Source organism: Psammomys obesus, unplaced genomic scaffold (assembly GCF_907164565.1).
Source record: "Psammomys obesus unplaced genomic scaffold, mPsaObe1.curated_primary_1811, whole genome shotgun sequence".
NCBI classification, from domain to species: Eukaryota; Metazoa; Chordata; class Mammalia; order Rodentia; family Muridae; genus Psammomys; species Psammomys obesus.
The window spans coordinates 3,745,770-3,768,188 of NW_026586589.1; the positions used below are offsets into that span (position 1 = coordinate 3,745,770).

At 44.3% G+C, this 22,419-nt stretch overlaps 1 pseudogene; it reads left to right on the plus strand.

Moving 5' to 3' along the window:
- Positions 1–22,234: 22,234 nt before the first annotated feature.
- LOC129672821 (small nucleolar RNA SNORA48) lies at positions 22,235–22,369 on the plus strand (annotated as a pseudogene).
- Positions 22,370–22,419: the final 50 nt, after the last annotated feature.

The following is a 22,419-nucleotide window of genomic DNA, read 5'->3' on the forward strand; positions in this document are numbered from 1 at the left end:
GACAGACTTCCAAACCCTTCACTGGAAAAGAGAAATAGACTTGCCAAAATTCACACGAGTCCATAGCAAACTGGATCCAGGATCCAGGATCTTTACAGCCTTAGGGACTCACTGTGTGACCTTACAAAAGTCAATCGTCTCTGAGAATAAAATAGATATTTCCAGAAGTAGTGCCAGCGTTGCGCTAAGCTTTTGGAACAGCGAGACTCTTTGATCAACTGGACCCTAAAGGGAAATTCCACTCTCAACAGCTCAAAGCCAAGACAGACTATAGAAAGGGAGTGTGCATCTGCTCATTCTTTTCTTGCCTTTCTTCTTTGATGGTCTTTAGGTAGCTTTGGGAATTTAGGGTGCTTTGGGAAACCTGTTAGGAAGTCAGGGACTTCAGAAGTTTGGAGACAGTGGAAGTAAACTTCTATCGAACTGAATCCAGTCATCATGTTGACAGCTCTCAGATGAATTTTCCAACTCCAAGAACGTCAGAAAACAGTTAACAATACAGTCTCTGCAGAAAAACACTTCCAAGCCCTGAAGTGCATAGCGTTTGCCCATTTCCAGGATGTAAATGTTTCCATGGTGGCCATTTTAAACGTACCAACATGAGGCTAATCAGCTTGTAGATCTTTTGAAAACGCAACAATTGGGTCACCGTGAGCTGGCATTAAGACGACTGCTCACTGCTTCTTCCAAACCTTTATGCTCTGCTTGATCTGAATTCTTCAACTTTGGTGTTGACATTGCACGGCCATGGGTATACTGTGAAATGTAGGGTACAAACATCTCACTTGGCTATAAAACTAAGTGGGTTTTTTTCCCCCAAGTGTTGCCATTGTCTCTGTTTTCCATCTTGCCGAAAATGTCACATTTTACTTTGTTACTACTGAACAGAGATGTTATCTGCAGCTCACAATGTAGGAAGCTGATTTCACATGGTTTTGACAGTTCTATCACATTCCTTGCATAGTTTCTGCTCCCCCCCCCCCCCCCCCCCCCCCACACCTTGATACGGGATACTCTGTTGGGGATGTTTTCCCCTGACCTTTTTCTGTTAGGCTACTTTTTTCCCCAGGGTGTTACACGCCCCTAAGTTCAAGGCTTTGACTTCTTCACGTTTGCCCCTTTCCTAAGTTTGTGCATCTGGAGCAAGGGAGACGGGATTCTATGGTTCTGAGTTTCTCCTTGGCACATGCTCTCAGGCGTGAGCGAGGAGTCAGTGATTCAGTCTGAACAGAGAAACTGCAGGCAGCCGTACGGCTGTCACATCTGGCTACTTGGAGACACAGCTGGGTTGGCCACCCACTCTTTTTGCACCTGTGGGGAAAGGGGGCCACTTTTTTATGGTGCCAACATTTTTGTCTGCAGTGGGGAAAACATTTAGATCATGCTCTCAGAGGTGGCAGGCAGGGCTCTAGAAATGGGGGAGATGGTTTCTTAAATCTGGAGGGCTGACACAGAGATAGAAGGGATTCCATTCCAGCTCCTCACAGTAGCCTTGGTTCATGAGCCAAAACACAAATCCTTCTCAATCCCAGTTGCCCCTCTGTTAGGATTGGGGAGCCCAGTTCCCCAGATGGCACTGATCCAGAAAATTAGCAATGATCAATGAAAGGGGAAGGATGATAAAATACAAGTGGAGTCTCAATTCTGCTCTAAATGAGCGAGGCAATGTAAAGGCTCCCATTGAGGAGGGGTGGGGGGCTGGAGGAAGGGAAAAAACCGATTACATGGAAGGATTCAGTGCCCCAGTCTGGACTTAGGCATTGATTTCCTATTCCAGCTTCATGGATGGACCATAAAACGCCGTAAAGTGCACATCTCCTCGTCCTATGCCGCGCCATCATCTACATAATGGGAATGTAAGCTCCCCACCCCCCCTTTCCTGTCCAGCAATAATTTCAGTTCCTGGGTGGACTGGAGGGAACACATGTCTGTGGGACCCCGAATTTTGCCAGCTGCTGGGAAGTTGGGCTTGTGGTTTCAGGGCATAGGGTGAGTCTGTGAGAACTGTGGTCAAACCCTTGGAAAATTACAAAAGTGATTTGTTTTTGCTGAAAAGGAGGGATGAAATGTTTCTGCGAGATCTCGGGGGATTTTTTTTTTTTTTAAAGAAAAGCAAACTTTTTTAAACTGCTAAAAAGCAAAGTAATTGATGCTCAATTTGGTGATTTGCCCTAAAAAATGCAATCATTGAGACAGCCTGTATCAGTCATTTAGAATAGAAACCAAATGTTTTCTTCCATATATATCCATAACGTTAAGACTTATCTCCCATCTGGCAAAACCTCTCTATGTAGAAATGCTCAGAGTGGAACTGCATTCATAAGTAGCCATCAAGTGAAATTTACTATTTATGTGCTTTCGATGGTGTGTGGAAACCGAGTAGCATGCCAGCCTGTATCAACACACATCTCTACCTGCAGCGTTTGAGGACAGATTAGCTGAGGAGAGCCATTATAGGATGAAAGAAGAGGGCATGCTGGGAGAAAAATGAAATCAAACATTCACCCATGCAAACACTTCCTTCCTGGGTACTATTTGGATTTTAATTTCTTCTTCCCTCCCCCAACAACAAAAAAAAATAAAATAAAATGCAAGACATTGGTGCTATTGGGAGATAGCCCACATCTGCATGGCAAGGAGACAGTTCTCTAAAGTGGAGCTCTCAGTGGGGTATTTATTTAATTCATATTGGTTTTGGACCACAGCCTATAATGAGCAGAGATACGGAAAGATGCAGGGGATGCCAGTTGGAAGCCTTTACCTTTTTGAACATGAAAGTACAAAAGGGTCATGCATGTATTTAGATTTTAGTGAAAATTCAATAACTTTGGCTGCAGACACTTTGCTCCGGAACACTAATAAAAGGAGAAAGCTAATAAAAGGCCCCAGTTTGAGCCTCCTAGAGCTGAAAGCTGGCATAATGCCAGGCTTAGCTGTCCCCATGCTGCTGAATGCCCTGGTATGTTTTAGTACCCTGGGCCAATGGAGGACTATGTTGATTCTGGTGAATCCTCCAGTATCATGTGAGTACCTGAGCCTGTAAATGTTAAGCAGGCGCTACTGAAATAGAAGTCAACGAAGGGACCTCGGGGATGCTTGAAGTCCCTGCTAGCAAATGGCCTAAGGTTGCCAGAGTCAGATATAAAAGGTCCTTTTCCAGTGCAGCCCATCTTTTGCTGGATATTTTTGTTGTTCATCATGGCCGGGTCAATGTGGATTCCTTCAGAGAGCTATCAGGTGCTTTGAAGGGCCAACCGTCTCTAGATGGCAAGAAGGTATAGGATGAGGGAGAAGGCTTGGCCTCTGTCAACTTGGAGATCCCTTGAACTATCTAATTTCATCTTATCTCCAGCAGGCATTAGCACTCTCTCTGCATTCCTGTCCTCCCTTATGAAAAACCTGTACTCTTTTCATCTAAGCTGTAAACCCGAGATCCGAATCAGACGCATCAGACCAGACTGTCTGGTCTTAGCCTAGCTGAGTGGCATGCCATTGATGGTCCCAGTTCTAGATGGACACTAGAAATGTGAAGATAGAAGTCCGGGATGGAACTTGGTTGAGTGACTTGCTTCGATCCTGGACTTGACCACATTTGCAGAAAGCTATTGTGATTCTTCTTTAAATCACCACTTGGTCTGTCTGCTAAGAGGCCAGTGCGCTCAGCCTCCGAAAGACCTGATGGTGAGAGGATGAGCAAGCTGCGTCTGCATAAGCCTGGCTGAAGGCCGTCAGTGACAGGAGGTCAGTGTGCTTGTCACTGTTAGAGGTTTTCACCCTGCGCTAGCCCTACCCGAGGTCAGAAAGTTCACCAGAGCGATTATAATCAGAACTGAGTGCTGCCGTGATGCTAGGCCTGGCATGTGGCACGTTCCATCCTGTGTCATTGGTTGTAATACCAATGCCAAGAGAGGGTGCACCATTCCTACTTCTCAAGTGAAAAGAGAGAAGCTACTGCTGCACTGTGTGACCCCAAGTCTCCCCGCATTTAAGTGTATGTGCTTTAGTGTGTGTGTGTGTGTGTGTGTGTGTGTGTAAAGCCATGATACATGTGTGAAGGTCAGAGGATGACATTTGGGAGTTGCTTCTCCCCTGCCACCTTGTATGACCCAGGGCTAGATTCAGGTCCTTAGTCCTATGCACAAGCACCGCCTCCCCCCCCTCCTTCACTAAACCATCTTTCTGACTCAAAAGATACTCTCTCTCTCCCTCCCCCCTCATTGTATTTCTTTTCTTTCTTTCCTCTTTCTTTCTCTTCTTCAGCATCTCATGTAACCCAAGCCGGCCTCACACTTACTATGGAGCCAAGGAAAACCTTGAATTTCTGATCCCTCTGCTTCTACCTACCCCGTGCACAGGTGTGGGGCTCCGCAGCCTGGTTCTAAGAGGGGTCACTGCGCTCACCTCTTCCTTCCAGCCCACACCTGCTCTGCTCTGGACCACTTTTGCCTGCCTGAGTTCCTTCTCCTTTGGGAGTCCTGAGCCTCTCACCCAGCAGGGCTGACCTGCCAATGATAAATACCATTTAATTACGGAACAAGCTTTTCTGCCATTTCTCTCAGCACGGCTTCTATTGCTGAAGATTAAACTTCATTCCGATACCACTGAATTACCTTTTTAAACCTATTATTTCAGTGTGATTAACTTCACTTCTTTTCATTTAGCTGTAAGCAAAATCTTGTTTACAAGGCAAAAATAGTCTCTGCCTTAATATCGGCAATAATAATACAAACGAACATTGCAAGAAAATAATTTATGTGAAAAACAGGGGGAAATGGCATTGATACATGAGGCTCCTCTTCAATTAATAAAAAGGAGGAAATATTTAAAAACAATTTATCAAAGAAATATATACAGTTCATACATCATGCATTTGCAAAGAATGTAGGAATATTCATTCCACAAATAGCCTCGTGATCCTGGGATTTGAATTCTTTTGTGTGTGATGGAATCCGAGTTGTGGTTAAAATCTGAAGCTGAGATTGGTTAATGAAGTGCCAGGGTAGATAAAGCTACTGACAAAGAAAGAGGCTTTGGTTGCGAGGTACCAGCTTGTCTCCACCTCCCCAGTACTAGGCTTACTAGTGCCTACAATCCTGTTGGTTTTTCTTGTGTGGATTCTGGGGAGGGTTGAACTCAGATCCTTAAACTTGCAAGGCAAGTAATTCACTGACCGAGCTCTCTCTCCAGCCTAAGGATAGGGTTTTAAGGCACACCCCTACCATTTTTTTTTCACATCTCTTTAAGATTAATTCCAAAGTGTTAAAAAAAAAATGCTTGGTAATTACAAAAAGTGTGTGTGTGTGCGTGTGTGTGTGTGTGTGTGTGTGTGTGTGTGCGCGCGTGTGTTTAAGCGAGCTCTGGCATACTGATTCCTGCAGACTGTCAAAGCTGGGTGGCCGCTGGGAAGCGGCGGCAGCTGTCACGCAGTTATGCAGATCCGCTCCTGTTGAGGCTAGGGTTTGGAGATGCACACATGGCTGTGTGTTGGCAAAATACACACCGTACGCTGCCACCCGCATTTCTCCCTAATTTATTTTTTACCATTTTCTTTTATGGCCTTCCTTGAGATGCACTTCCCGGAGAGTTCCTTTCCAGGGCATTGCAGAGAAATTAGCATTTGCATCATATTTAACAGTTTACAGAGAGTTTCTCCACCCACACATAAAACAATGTGCTTTTACAAGGAAAACATCAATATCAGAGCGAGTATTTCCACATATGGTGTCCATGTTTCGCTGATGTCTAAACTCTTTGATGGCTTAAGAGAGAAAATAGAGAATTGGCAAAAGGCTTTTCCAGCCCAAGTCCCCTGACACCTTGTCCAGTGGTGTCAGAGATGCTGAAGGGAGGAGCTAGCCAGATGGACAGACCCAGGGCCACAACTTCTTCCTCATCTGCGCTGACTCCTCATAGCTTACCCTCATCCCTCATTACCTTATGATTCTTCCTTTCCCTGCCTATTTGGCTGACTCCATCTATTCAGCAGCTGCTATAGTGGCGGTGCATGGTCTGACAGAGGCAACGGTCTAAGAAGCAGGAGAATAAGATACTATGAGTTTTGTGACTCCACATAGTTTTTCAGGCATATAAAAAGCCCCTGTATATGCCCAACCTCCTTAATTCATGTATGTTGTATACATTGAACATCTTGTTGAAACTCCAGTGATGGATGCCCATAGAAACCAAGAGAAATGGCAGTGGACTTCCATGTGGAGGCCGGCCTCACCCTCTCTGTGCTAATGGCACCTCTCTTCTCCCCATCAGCTCTCTATCTGACTCCACCCGGAAAGCTGTTAAGCGCTGCTTGTCAGGAACAGCACACATTCCCCAAGACGTGTGCTGCACAAGAGCAAAAGGAGGCACAATCAAGTTTGCCATCCGACCTAGAAATTTTCTTGACTGCAGCCCGAGTTCCCTTGGAGAAAGAGCAGGTCACTGCTGAGATCAGTACCTCACTTCCTACTCCAGAAGAAGGCTCTGGGAGAGGGCGGGGGTGGGGGAACACAGCGACTCTCAGTGGACAGAGTAATCGCTCCCAGGAGTCCATCTTCTGCTGCTGCAGCTACCGGGATGTCCTCCAGTGGGCACCAGGAATTGTAAGCCCAGAGAGAACACGTCTCTTCCAGGGTGGGAGCCGAGGCTCCAAGAGGCTGGGCGGGGGAGTGCCAGAAAGCGTCGGAACAGGTTGACAGATGTGCTTCCAGCATCTGCCTCGCTCCTGGTGCTTGGCAGATGGGGTGCGGGGTACCAGGCATATGAAAATCTGGATTCATTTCAAACTGTTTCGTTTTGCAGGCTCTAAGCACAGCATTTCCGGAGGGCAGCCATGAAACCAGCAGCTCCAGGGTCCTTCCAGCTGGAGAATGTTTTACCGGAACCTTGCACCAAGCCTTGTTTTCTTGGTGGGGAGTTGTGGAGCCGAGTGAACACCCTCTGGCTTATGAAATTCATCTGCCCTGCACCTGACCTTGTACATCTTCACTTCCGCCTTGATGCCTTCAGATTCACCGCTTGTCAGGCGGGATTGTCATGCTGAAGTCTGACTTGGCATTCTAGAACGATGTCTTCCCGTAGAGTAGACACCAGCCAGAGGTACAGAGCAAGTGTGAGGGCTTTACGATGAGGTTGGCTCCAACTATAAATACATTTATCAAGGAAATTTTACTTGTTTCTTTTTGCCTTTTTTTTTTTTTTAATGTGGTCACTAGAAAACTTAAATTGATGTACAGGACTTGCATTCTGGTGCTTGTCTGTGTACAGGTGCATCTGTTTGTGTGTGTGTGTATGTGTGTGCATGCACATGAGTGTGTAGGTGTGTGTCCCTGTGTATGTGCATTCAGAGGCCAGAGGAGGCCTTCAGCCATATTTCCCTATTGTTCTCTACTTTAATCTTGAAACAAGATCTTTTATTGAACTGCAAGCTCACTGTTTGGTAGCTGTTCAGATCTTGGAATCTGCCTGCCTCTACCCCCACCTTTCATCAATGTTGGGGTTAAAAGCATGTGCAACCATACTAAACTTTTCCCTGGATTCTAGGAATCTGAACTCAGTACCATGTTTGTACAGCTGGTGCTCTACATGGACCCAGCTCCTTGGCTTACATCCCGTTTCTTTCTTTTTAATTCCACACATCTATTTATATATTTAAAAAAAAGATTTACTTATTTTTATTATATCTGCATGAGTGTTTGCCTGTATTCATATATGTGTATGGTGTCTACAGAGGTCAGAGCAAGGCACTGGATCCCCTGGAACTGAAGTTACAGGTGGTTGAGAGCCCCCTGTAGTTCCTGGGACCCGAACTCCAGTCCTCTGTAAGAGCAGCCAGCGCTCTTAACTGCTGAGCCATCTCTCTAGCCTATCCCATTTCTTTTGATCAACGGTGTTCTAGAGGGCAGAGCTTGAGGCAGCATCTTCAAGTAAAATTGTGTCTGTGTCCTCAGTGAAAATTTCCCAGATGCCTTTACTGTAGAGAAACATCAGGTCTTGGAGCCATGGTCCATCTCTTCTTCTCCAGACCAGAATGTGAGTGAATGTGGGTCCTTAGAGTGTGGGTCCTCAGGGACCCATCCAGCTGTTTCTAAAGAGCATGGCTGGCTGCAGATGCTGCTTTGGTTACACAGAAGCTCTTTCTCCTGAGCCGCCTGTCTCAGAGCCCAGCCCAGCTCCTGCGCTATGTCCCGAGGCTCATAGCGGTTCCCTCTAGACCTAAAGACTCTGAGCCATCCAGTGGCTTCTCTTTCTGCTCCCCATGGTGGCTGGCTTTGCTCCTGTCTGACATACATGACTTCTTGCTTTGCTTTGTTGGTTTGTTTTGTTTGTAGATGGGGTCTAATGTAGCCAAGGTTGGTTTTGAATTCGGGATCCTGAGCGCTGAGCTTACAGGTGTATTCTTCCATTGACTGCTCTGTACCTTCCTGTTTTGGTTTGAATCTGAAATGTCCCCTACAGCCTCGTGCATTTGATCTCCAGATGAAGACTGTTTGGGGACACTGTGGAGCCTTTATGAGGTAGGATCTGGCTGTTTTTCTAAAAATTTATTTATTTTTTTCTTTTTAATGTTTGGGAATGTGCACAAGAGCATAGCTGCCCAAAGAGGCCAGAAGTGTCCGATGTCCCAGAGCTGGAGTTACAGGCAGCTGTGGGGCACCTGATGTCAGAATAGACAGTAGTCACTTGGAAGAGTAGAAGGTACTCTTATCCTCTGAGTCACCCCTTCAGCACATAGGGGATGGATGTTTAAAGCTGTATCAGCCTCTGCTCTCTCAGTGTCTTTCCCACTGCCAGGCGACGGTGGGCTGAAATCTTCCAAAACCACAAGCCCAACTAATTCTTTCCTCCTATAAATTGTTCTTCCAGGTTTTTGTTTGTTTTGTTTTTGCCACAGAGCTGAGAAAAGCAGCCACTTCCCATCTCCGTCTTGACCAGCTTCCAGATTCTAAGCTCAAGCCCCACAAGCTGGGAAGAAGCCTTGGGAAGCAGGCTAGGGAGTGGAGAATTTGGCTGCAGCCAGCTAAACGCAAGTTATCTCCAGGCCCCTACCACAGTTCCAGCTGTGGTCAGCAGATCTCTCTGGAGCTAGTGAGGTGGTGTGAATAGAAAGCTGTCTTTTTGTTGTTTATTTTTGAGACTGTATTTTAATCACAGCATTTCTACCTTCCCTTTTCTCCCTCTAAGCTCTTTCATAAATGCCTACCTGCTCTCCTTTAAATTATGGCCTGTTTTTTTTTTAATCAATTATTTCTGAATGAGTATGTGTGTACACACACACACACACACACACACATATACATATGTATGTATATATATATATACACATACACACACATTCCTAAATATAACCTGTTGTGTAAGGCTATCTTTTCTCAGCATCTTTGTCCAAATAAACCCTGTGAGTTGGACCTATCCTCTTACTTACAGTTACATTCCCTTTGGACCCCCTAAGGGCTCCCAGAATTTTCTATCTTCCATGGTGACCTCAACCTCAGGGCAGAGTGTGCAGATGAAGGTGTGTTAAGAACATGTTCTTCCCTGCATTCACTTGATATGTCTTGTGCCTATGGCCATGTGGCTGGCATCCTGCTGAGCCCCAGCAGCACTGTCACAGAGGCCAAGTCAGAGCTCTTTCTAGCAAGATGGACGTGCCAATTAATGTCTCATTATGAAGCTTAGGAGCTGCTTGGTCAAGGGTGTCAGCAACTGATCACAGCTCTGGTGGAGGGGGATCAAGGGTCAGGGAAGGGGTGTGGGTTGCTTTTACATTGCTGTGATCCAATACCCAATAGATACAGCTTAGGTGGGGGAGGGTTGATTTTGGTTGATGGTTTTCATTCCTGTCTGTCTTGGTTGGGGAAGGCATGGTGCTGAAAGCATGAAGCTGCAGCAGATCACACCACAAAGCAGAACCATGAAGCAGAGCTAGGTAGGGACAGACGTAACTTTTTAAAAACTTTAATTAAATTTTATGTACATTGGTGTTTTGTCTGAATTCATGTTTGCATGAGGGTGTCTGATCCTCTGGAACTGGAGCTACAGACAGTTGTGAGATGTGATGTGGGTGCCAGGAATTAAATCTGGGTCCCCTGAAAGAGCAGCCGGTGCTCTTAACCCCTGAGCCATCTCTCTAAACCCAGGCATAATTTTAAAAGACTTACTCCTAGCCCCCCCCCCCCCCCCCGCTTCAACCAGCCAGGCCCCGGAAGCTGAAAAGTCCCGAGCCTCCTAGAACAACGTCACCATCCGGAGACCTAATGTTCAAGATGTGTTGCAGGGGACATTTTGGAATCGATTCAGACTAGTAGGCTTCTCTTAAGAATGGAAGTTAATATGGATAGCGTCCTAGTTCTGCAAGATTTGCTTGTCTTCCCGTCCCATGCCCTTTAAAGAATGGGGTCAACATCCTTAGGAGAAGGTCTTGAGGGTCAGGTGAGACTAGGAAACATTTATGAGCATAGCCTTTGGCAGAACGGTCTGGAGAATAATCGTAATGAGAAAAGGGATTCAGAAAAGCAGCACATCTCTGGCATTAAGCTTCCGTAGCAAGACTAGGCTGCAGCTGGAGAGGGTACTAGAATGAAATTTACAGTGGGTTGAGGTGAGAGTTTCAAGGTTGAGATGATGAGGGGTGACAGGGTATGTGTCTGGCTCTTGGGGGACACTCTTGATGTGGCATAGAAACTTCACAGACCATTTCAGAGACATGGATTGCACACTTGCTATTTTGATGGTTCTCATGTTTTATTGGACCTAAAAAAAAAAAAAAAAAAAAACACAAAAAAACAAAAATCGTCCAATAAGAGGGATGACTGGGGGGTGCCCTGTGGCAGAAAAACTTCTAAACCAAGAGGGCCAGTTCTAGCCCTGATTCTCCCCCACCCTGGCCCACTGTGTGACCTCAGAGAAATTCCCATCCCTCTTTGGGATTAACCTCCTCATCTGTAAAATAAGGGGCCAGACTGTGTGACCTCCAAGCCCATGTGCACATCTCGGGGTCCTGGACTCCAGGAGTCAATGATGTGCTTGGCTGAGCTGTTCCCAGCTGCAGCTCAGAGGTTGAGGTTCAAGCCTGTTATGGAACTGCCAGTCAGCGGTGCCTCTGATGGTGTTCATATCTTCTCTCCCCACAAGGCACAGAGGGCTTTATGAATGACTCCAACAACTGCCTTTGGCTTTTCGGGTGAAAGTAGACCCTGGACACAAACAAAGCTAAATATTTAGAGCTCTGTGCCACAGACTGTGAATGACTCTATCCCAAGCGTGTCTCTCCTCAGCATCTGTGGCCAATCACTCTAGAACAGTGGACTGACAGAGTGAGTTTGTATTTTCAAATCAGTGCAAATCATAGATCCAGGGATGCTCAGTTGTTAGAATTCTACAACGGGTTGAGAAACTGAGTAGCCACAAGAAATCTCAGTTTCTTCATCCATAAAATGGAGGTGTGTGTGTGTGTGTGTGTGTGTGTGTGTGTGTGTGTGTGTGTATGGTCATTGTGGGTGTCTTTCTCTGTCATGCTCAACTTGGTTATCATTATTTTTTGAGATCCGAGTCTCTGATTAAACCTATAGCACATCATTCGGGTCAGTCTGACTGGTCAGCAAATCCCTGGGATTCACCTGTTTCTACCCCCAAGCACTGGGCATACAGATGTTTTCCCCTGTGCATGGCATGGGTTCTACATGGGTGCTGGGGATCTGACCTCAGGTCCTCATTCTTTCACAGCAAGCATTTTGCCCACTGAGCCATCTCCTTAGCCCAGAAATAGGGAAATTAAATTCATCCACACTAGATTATTAAGAAAGGGAATGTTACATTATATGTAAGTACTTAAAATTTAAAGCTATTGTCTACATTATTATAAAATAAAAATATATATCCATTCTCTATAAAAATTTATCTCTTGTGCTAATACTAATCCACACACCCTTTCTTTGCTGACTCCCTTAGCTTACAAGGCATCTTTGTGTTTTCATGGCCTCATTTTTATTCTCATGGGGACCTAAGGGGAAAATACGGTTATGACTGTGCCCCATCTGCCCATGGCACAGAAATGGGAATAGAATGCCTAGAGTCACCATCACCCAGAGGGACTTCGTCCCGATTTACTGCCTTTTAACTGGGAGTTTCTCACTGTCTTAGGCATTCTTTGCAGAGCACAGAGCTCCTCAGGGCCTCTAGGAGCCTGGCTAGGGAGACTCTTTTGGAATTAGTCTCAACTAGATGTCCTGGTTATGTAAAAAGAAACAGGTGCACACCGAATATCAAACTCCTCCAAAAACATCACAGGTCCCAGCTGACTGACATGTGTCAGTGAAGTATCACTAGCTATCCCAAGAGCTGCTCAACAGACATGGTGCTAGAGCTCTGTGCCCAGCCAAGAGGGCTGAAGACAGTGGAAAACTCCCACTTACAGGCAGTAGATTGGGGATGAAGTTCTTCTGTGTGACTGTGACTCTAAGCATTTCATTCTGTCCTCCCTTCTGTGCCGTTGCCAGATGAAACACAGCCATAACTGTATATTAATTTTTGGACCCCATGAGAATAAAAAAGCATGGACCTGGAGTGAACTCTCCCATGGCATGGGCTGGTAGGGAGTCTGTAGCAGGACAGATAACCTGTAAGGTGAGCCCTGGGGTAAAGAGGCTGGTCCTTGTCTGAGCTTCCTGTGAAGAAGATCCCCGACAAGCCCCCATTCCATTCCATTCCATTCCATTCCATTCCATTCCATTCCATTCCATTCACTTGCTTGAGTTCCTTTCTTGCCACACCCAGGCCAGGAGCCACACACTAATTCCTCTTTCAGTTTTGTTCCTGCCTTTAATAAGGTCAAGAGTGACAGCTCAGAGAAGCCGTCTGGGCAGCTACCAGATTTCAGCTGACACAAGAGTCTTTGCTTCCTTTCTGGTTAAATGTGCAAATGTCTTGGAGGGGAAAGGGAGATAATAAATAAATAAATAAATAAATAAATAAATAAATAAATAAATAAATAAATGCCAAGCCCTTGGAAACAACACCTTATCAGAATAATAAAATTAAATTATAACAGGGCTGTCAGTGCCACAATATTTGAAGGTGACAAGATGTAATCTCGGTGAAAACATAGGATCTGTCTGTTTATAGATCTAATAAATTATGTTAGAATTGCACTCTTATAAATCCAGGCTGTCGAGGAAACCCAACAACTAATTCATCAGTTGCTCACCGAGAGGACTCCTTCTCCGTTCCAATTGCTCACCATGTAGATAACAAGGAGCCTTACAGGCTGGCTGGTTAAATGTCATTTGTTTCAGAGCGGTAACACGGCACGGATCATTGCTCACACATAGACACCCAATTATATTAACCTGTGCAGCAATACGGTGTAATGACATGACATTAACGCAACCACTTCAGAGAGGCGACAACTTTCCTCCTCACAGAGGACCAGCCATGGTTTCTCCCCAGCAAGCCCCCTGTCATTTAAATGCAGAACACAGGCTGAGTGGAAGGAATTGAGAGAGTAGCCTCTCTCTGATAGCCTCTGATGCTTCATCCTGGGTCAGCTCTGGGAACACTCAGCTCAACTTTTCCAAGAGACGTTTCCAAAATCCACAGTTTTTGCCTTTGGGAGTAGGTCTGGGTTTGGGAGTAGGTCTGGGGTTGCCCACAGAATACGGAACAATGGCATGACTGGCTTAAGGTGAAAGGCACAAAGAGCCCTATTTGCAAAAGTCAGTGGTGAGGCAGAGTCCTGAGGCTTTGTTGAGTGTCTGGTTCCTGTTGTCTGTCAAGGACCCAAGAAGAAGACAAATAGCCTTGCTTAACTTCGAAGCCTTGCATCTTTCAACTTAACCCCCCTGGCGCACAGGGCTGGGTATTTCTTTACTGTGGAAGATCCATCTTATAGGGCATGAAGCAGAATCCCTGCCCTCTGTGTAGCAGATGTCAGTGACGGACCCCCACATTTGTGATGACCTAGCGCACCTCCAGACATTACCCAGTGTCTTTTTGGCTGGGGCTAAACTAGAGCATCACAGCAGCTGAGGATGGACTGGCCCAGGCAAAGGTTTTCACTCTGTAGATTTTCAGCAGTTTTGCAACGTCTGTGCTGTTTTAGGCCAGCTAGGGTATTCTAGAACCTACTTCATAGAGTGAGGGCCTCTCTGAATTCCCAGTGTCTCTCGCCTCTCGGGATTTGTGGTTGGAATCTTAGCCCCGTGGCTTAAAGACTGAGGCCACCTAGGTCTTCGTAGGTTTGCCTGTGCAGGGCGGGTGCTGACAGTGGTGAGCTTGTTGTATCGTTGTGAGGGCTAGTGTTAGTCAGCACAGGGAAATGACTGCAGCCTGGCACACAGGAGGCCTTTGTGTTGTTATTTAGTGGATAGACCCAAGAAGGGTCCTGGAGTCCCAGTGATAGGGACCCCACTCAAACCTGAAGGCTAGAGCCTGGCCAGGGGTCCAGATAAGCTAAAAGTAGCACTTGAGTAGAGCATAAAAGCTAACAAAAGCAATCAGTGGTACAGCCAATGAGGATGGACTGTGCATGCTCAGAGAAGCTCATGGGTTATGAGTACTGGAGACATTAATCGCTACCAATCATTCCATTGATCAGTCATCAGCATTTTTGTAAAGGTGATGGTAAGCACTTCCCAAATATTATATCATTTACTCATTAAAATAACCCTATGAGAAATGTTCTTTCACCACATCCATTCTACGGACGGACAAACCGAAACACAGAGGAGCTCAGTAACTTGCTCACTGTCACCCATTTAGGAAGTGGTGCACCTGGGACTTGAACCCAGGCATCCAGCTTCCCTCATCTACATTCACAGTCATTGCATTCTGTTGCTAACTGCAGCACATGTCTTTGGTGGGAAAAATAGACTTCCAGCTTGTCAGGTTGGACTTAGCCATAAGGGAGAGCCACGGGTCTGGCGAAACTGAGGCGGGGAACTACCCAACCCCTTTGTGACCTTGCTTCTCTGTCTCTGTTTAAGTTGGTCTCTCCCTCTTCATCTTCTTCGCCTTTCCACTTAAAGTGGAAACACACAAATATGGCCACATTCAACTGCACAAGAAGCTGGAAGCTCGAATGTCGATCATAGGTATGTATAAAATTCCCTACACCCAAATTCGGGTGAAATCTTGAGGCAGATGGTGGGGCCAGGAGTGGGGAGGGGCAATGACAAGACGGCAGCCTCCACCTCTTCACACCTGTGTTATCTACCCCTCCAAATGAAGCCTTCAACGGAGTAGGTGGAGCCTTCCCAGCTGTACTTCCTGTTCAGGGGCGTACACCACCCTGAGAAGGCCTGTGTTCTAGACTCTGACCACCCAAGAAATGCTCTTTGGCCAGCATGGCCGCAGCTTGGCAGTGCCACTGCCTGGGGGCGCACTCTGAGCAGGGGGAACATCTGGGAGGAGGCGCTGGCTTTGCTCTGTGGTGGATCCTGGGACACATGTGGGAACTCAGGGATCGGAGCCCGAGCTGACCGTTCCCGTGGATTCTTGGGAAAGCGCTGTTGTCTCAGTGCTGTAGTTGGGTGGCCTCGTTTCTCACGAGCCATGATAGAAAAAGTGCTGGAGAGTTGGAAAGAGGATTAGATGTGTCCTACTGATCAGCTTTGTGGCAGAAGCTAGGGGTTCAAACAGGAGCTATGGGAGCAAAGAGCAGCCAAAGAAAAATCCCATTTTGTTTGCCAGGAAAGTATTATTTCTGTCAGCTCTCCCTCCCTTCCTCTCTCCCTCTCTCCCCTCTTCCTTGGAGAAGCATAGATAAACATGAAAAAGGAGGAGTACCTAGGCCTCTGGGAAACTCTACATCATAAAACACAGAGCACAGCTCTCACACTGCAGGAGAACTGAGTTTGAAACAGATTATAGTAACCTGAGGAACATTTAGGAACCTCAGACTTACCCCGTAAGCAAAATTCAGGAAAATCTGCAGTTTCATGAAACAGGAAGTAGTATACCAACACAGGACATGAGGGAAACAGTTAGGAAGGGTTGGAAATTTTAAAAAGAGAAAAGGAATTTAAACACAAACCATAGAAGGCAACATGAAAACCAACACTAGAAGCCAGGCAGGGTGGGATGGGCCTTCCGGTCTAGTATGTGAGAGGAAGTTGGATCTCTGAGTGGGAGGCCAGCCACAGCTGCCTAGTGAGGCCCTGTGTCAAACAAACCGACATTAGAAGCAGCGCAGAACAGCATCGACAAGGCAGAAAAGAGAGTGAAAGATCTCTTATGCCTCAATGCTTGTTTAGGTTCAACAGAGGTCACACCACAAGTGAAATGAAACCTGTGAAGCTCCTGGCAGATGACCTGGGTTGAAGCTTACTTCTAACAGATATCAGCTAGTATTTTTTTGTAATCAAAAACACAACAAAAGGGCAGGGGTGGTTAGAGTGGTTAAGACCTCAGTGATTAAGGGCACTGACTGCTCTTCTAGAAGACCTGGATTTAGTTCCCAACATCTGCACCTGGTGGCTCACAACTGCCTGTAGCTTTAGTTCTGGGGGATCTGATGCCCCCTTCTGGCCTCCACAGGCACTGCATGCATATGGTGCTCATAGATACCTTGTTGGCAAGCATACACGTGCACACACACACACACACACACACTACCAATCAAACAAAACAAAATCACCAAACCTAATATATATCCTAACATTTAATATGAGTATATACTATGTTTATATATTTGAGCTGGTGGGAGGGTATAGCGCTGTGTGAAAGTGTGTACTTACTATATACATGGCTCTGACTTCAATTTCCAGCACCCAAATCAGCAGGATAAGAAACAAAGTAGTGAGCCAGTTAAAAAGAAATAGCTTAAAAATATTTTAATTGATGCATTTGCTAATTTGAACTAATGACTGATGAGGCAGACACTGAACTTAGGATCAGAAATCTTGGATAGACTTGAAAAACTCTAGCAAAATGCAGGAAGAGAAAAAAAAAGTACAGGAGTAAGTGCACAGAGAACACAGCACAGGCTGAAACATAGCCACAGCTGCTCTTTAAAAAGACAGTGTTGGGAGACGTATTTTTCAGATTCATAAAACAGTGAAATCGTGGGCTGAGGACGTGGTTTCACTGGTAGAATGCTTGTCTCGAATACATGACATCTGTGTTCTCAACAGTGCATAAAACTGGACGTAGTTATGCACACCTGTAATCTCAGCACGTAGGAGGTGGAGGCAGGGGGTCAAGTTTCAAGGCTATCTTCAGCCACACGGTAAGCTGGAGGCCAGCTGGCTATGGGGCACCCTGTCCTTCCTTCCCCCACCCCTCTTTTTTTTTTTTTTAATTTGAGACATGGTTTCACTATGCAGCTTCGGTTGTCCATGAACCCACCAGGTAGAGCTGGCTGGCTTCGAAAGCACAGGGATCCCAAGTGCTGGGATTAAAGATGTGTAACCAGGCACAGCTGATATTGTCTTTTTTTTTTTTAATCCTGTCATTTATAAAAATATGGATGAGCTTGGAAGACATCAAGCGAAGTAAGCCAGACACAGAAAGTCAAATCCTCTCCTGTGGACATAGACTAGTGCTTCCCAGAAGCTTGGAAGGGGAGGGGAGAGGAGAGATGGAAAATGTTGACTCCGAGTCTGATACTGTGGTTAGAGAAAATAAAAGGGCTGGTAAGATGGCTCAACAGATAAAGGGGCTTGTTGCCAAATCCAATGACCTGAGTTCATTTCCCAGGACCCGATAGTAGGAGAGTACTGACTCTGGCCTCCTCACATGTACCATGGTATACAGACAAATAAATGAATGTAATAAAAAATAGAGGAAATAGCTTCTACTTTTCCATACACAGCGGCAACTGTTAATAACTCTGGAGCTTCTGGTACCATCAACGGAATGTCGAGGGGGTTTACAAGAAGCCAAATACTTTATGTCAAGTTGTTCAACTGTGAAGATCAAAGCCCACTGTACATGCAGAGTGTGGCATCCTAGAGTGTAGAAAGGATGCAAACAAGAGTCTTTTTAAAGATTTATTTATTTTAGGTTCGTGAGTGTGCTGAGTGCTTTGCCTGCATGTGTGTCTGTGCACCATGTGTTTGCCTAGTACCCATGGAGGTCAGAAGGGGGCAGCAGAGCCCCTCAGACTGGAGTTGTGGATGGTTGTGAGCTGCTGTGTGAGTGCTGAGAACCACACCTGGGTGTGCTGCAAGAGCAGGAAGCGCTCTTGAACTCTGAGTCTTGTTTCTAGCCCCTTCAAGTCATATTCTTGAAGATAGAGTCCACATGAATGACAGAAACAAAGTTTAGAATGCAGGAATTGGTAGATCAAGATATAAATCTAGAGTTGTGGACATTAACATCATTTAGCTAGGAGATCGGACGTGCGGGCACATACTTGTAATCCCAGCATGAGGGAGGCTGAGGCAAGAGGATTGCAAATTAGAAGTTAGCTTGAGCTGCGTGGGAAGAAGGAACGAAAAGAGGAAACAAAAATCAGGTGAAGGTGGGGCTGATTATTTTACTTTAGCAATCATAAATATGGTTACATATCAATTGTAATGACCTATCAGAGGTTCTGAGGCAAGACAAGCATAAGAAAAGTAAATATAAAATTGAACATTAATCTGGGCCTATAAAATCTAGATTAATAAATTCTTAAAAGTTATTTAGGAAGGGATTAAGGATTGTGTAAGAAGGCATATTTTTTTTGTGTGTCCCTATTAGAGGTGCTAACTGAAATATACCAGTGAGCAGATAGGTTCAAGTAGTTTCCACAAAGAAAAACAGCCTCCTAGAGGACATTAGAAAGAGTGCCCTTCACTCAGCTTGAGGAGAAATGAAGCAAAGAGGGCAATCTGTGCAGATAATTTCAGATACTATTTCTTGTGCAAATATTTTTGTTGTTGTTTTGTTTTTGTTTGAGACAGGGTTTCTCTGTGTAGCCTTGGCTGCCTGGACTTGATTTGTAGACCAAACTGGCCACAAACTCACAGAGATCTGCCTGCCTCTGCTTCCCCAAGTTGCTGGGGATATAGGCATGCGCCACTATGCCTGGCTTCAAATATTTTCTTGAGAATTAAAAAAATAAAAAGCATAGTGTTTATGGATAATAAAACCCCCAAAGAATAGTATAAAATGGAAATGTAGTCAAATGCACAACTTTGGATCTTTAAGTGGAATAAACTTTAAGACTTCCAGATTTGATTCAAGCAAGTAATCAGACAGAAACTACCTATACAAGATTTAAACCAAAATCAAAATGACCCAGAAAGACAAGATAGATTCAATACAGAAGATATTTCAAGAAGGTAATTTAGTTTGAAAAATAAGAAATCTATAATGACAAGAACCATAGTTGCGAACCTTGACGTGTTAAATAACATAATTATTCATACTTATAAAACACTGTTAGCAAGCAAGGTAAGGGAAGTGAGAAATAGATGAGATTACTACAAATTAAATCATGGAGATTATCATGAGTTAAGCAATACAAACTTTTTTCTTTTGTATCATTTTGAGGGCTTCCTTGGTCCCCAAGATTTTAGTAACATTTCCAGTCTTTCCTACTTTTAGTGCCAAGGTCATGAAACACTCATTAAGACCTGCAACCTACTTCCTCTGACCTCCTTTTCCTGGATCTGTATGGTGTGTTTTTTAAAACACTGTTTGTATAAAAATTCGCCTAAGCCAAATATTTGTGGGGGGTGTGTCCTATGGAAAAGCCCTCCCATTCATCTTTCACTGCTCTGGGCATCTCCCCACTTGATGTGTCCACTCCTCTTACCTTGGGCCTATGCTCCCAACAGACCAGATGACCTTGGAAAGTGGGGCCAGATTCACTGCCTTGAATGAGGATTTTTTTTTCCAGATTCACAGCCCCTATTAATCCCAATTTCTTTTCCTACTGCTTTCCTTTGAATAACATAACATTTCATCTCTTTGGAAATTGATTATAACCCAGAGCGATACTATACACAAACTTAAAAAAGTGAAAAATGTTTGTAGGACATTCTGAGTATATAGTTTCTATATGCCAGCTTTGGTTAATTACACACACAGCACTGTACTCAGATACTGAAGCTCTGCTCTTCTCAGATGGATCTTTCATATTCTTTTAGCTATGTCCTTAAAGTTTAAAATCCCTTCAAGTAATTTTCCAAATATGTGAATATAATTAATAGTAACAATCATTGATGGTACTATACAAGACACATGGAACACGCAAAATAGATGTTAGAAAAAAACTTGATATTAAACATAGATTCTAATTTTTCCTGTATCAAATAGAAAATCTTGTACAAAGAGGAACTATTAAAACAAATTATTCTAATATAGTTGAGAATAATGGCACACATCTTTAATCCCAGCATTCAGGAGGCAGAGGCAGTTCAACCTGGTCTATACAGTGAGTGCCAAGTCAGCCTGATCTACATAGTAAGACTTGTTCTTAAAAAATAGTTGTTCTTTTATTAACCGTAAAGAAACCCAAATGAAAGCATATGTCAAATTCTATGGATGTAGTAGATAATAAAAGTAGGAAACTGTATGGAAACTGAAGGGAAAGTATTTAATTGGTGGAAAGGAATCCAATACTTTTGGGTTAGGGAGAACCTAAATTAGTAATCAAGACAGTTAGATAAAACAAAATGAGGACATTTATCAAGTTATGGAACGTGGCCTGAACAGTAATCAAAGGCAAACACATTTCCTTAAGTAAATCAACTGTTAAAATAACTACTCAAACACCAAAGGGGTATCTTACTCTAGAAATGATGGGTAAGTACTTAGTCTTGAAATTAGATGATAGATGCTATTCCTTCAAAGCAGAAAGGAAAAACTGATTAGGAAAGCAGCAAAGTTGACAACTAAGCCCAAGAGGACGTGTCAATAAAATCCTTTGCATAATTAATAAGATGGTCAAAAGACGGCTAAAACCTTTAGGTGTGGAAAGGAGTGACAGCCTTATAGAGCTGGTGTTTAAGGATGACAAGTTAGTGACCATGCCGAAGTGGCTCATGGGTGTATCTTTTCTGATTTATAATCTACATTTTCATCTCATAATACTGGTTAAGAGCTGAAATGGAAAACAAAATTATATAAAGACAGAAAACTTGAGGTCAGACTTACTTTTGAATGTAGTAATGATTAAAAAAAAACCTAATACGTCTAATCTTAAGAGAAAAATGTACTGTGATCCCACAATCATGTTAGCGTGGTAGGGACAGCTTCATAGTAAGTGCTTTCAGTAGAAAAAAGAAGTTTCTGTCTATTAATGTGTCATGTGACTTGAATTGTGTATTTGAGACCATCTGCACCAATACTGTCCATCTCTCTGTGTTCCTCAGAGTCCTGCATGGTCTCCAGGAGCTTAGAAGCCATTCTTCAGAGCAGTGGAGGGCAGTGGGGGCACAGGCTCTCCATGTTTAGCTTGGGTAACTCAGAGGAGACAAATGGTGGCTTTGTATATGAGTCCCTGTTCAAAGCCACAAGGGCAGACTCTCCAAATTGCTGGCATTGATTTGTAATCAAGATGCTTCTCACATGGGCAATTCCTTATAGTGAGCTATAGCAGAGGAAGCAGTGGGGATATGCTTACTTAACACTGGTCAATAGCTTTCTAAGGTAAAGTCAGCAGAATAAAGAAGTCAATTGCCATGATGTAAGAACAGGATAAACACAACTGTTATGATGTTAGGACAAGACAAGTAGGAAAAATATCAAAAGCAATATTGTCATCAGGATGAAGACTGTGGAAGAATTTGACAAGACTCCATATCTATTTCTGAGCCTTAAAAAAATCTCAGTTAGGGGGCTGGAGAGGTGGCTCAGAGGTTAAGAGCACTGGCTGCTCTTCCAGTGGTTCTGAGTTCAATTCCCAGTAACCACATGGTGGCTTATAACCCTCTGTAATGAGATCTGGTGCCCTCTTCTTGCCTGCAGGTGCACATGCAGGCAGAATGCTGTATAAATAGTAAATAAATAATTCGTTTTAAAAATCTTAGTTAAGACAGGTATGGTGGTGTATTTCTTTAATCCCAGTGCTCAAGAGGCAGAGGCAGGCGGATCTCTGTGAGTTTGAGGCCAACCTGGTCTACAAAGTGAGTCCATGACAGAGAAACCCTGTCTTGAAAACAAAACAAAACAAAACAAACAATAATCTTAATTAAGATGCAATTAAATATTTTTTTTCATTCTTTAAAAAGTCTACCTTAAACTAATAGCCAGTTCATACATAATAGTGAACCACAAAAGGCATTTCTATTGTCATCAATAGTAAGATAAACTCCCTGGACAATGGGCAAAGAGACATCTTGTTGTTCTTATATCACTCAGGGGCAAAGTGAACGACAGTCCTTTGTCCATCCTAGCTTGATGCCTGACTTGGTAGCCAAAGCTCTTTTATGCCTAGGATGCCTAAAAATCAACTCAACTCAACTCAACTCAACTCAACTCAACTCAACTCAACTC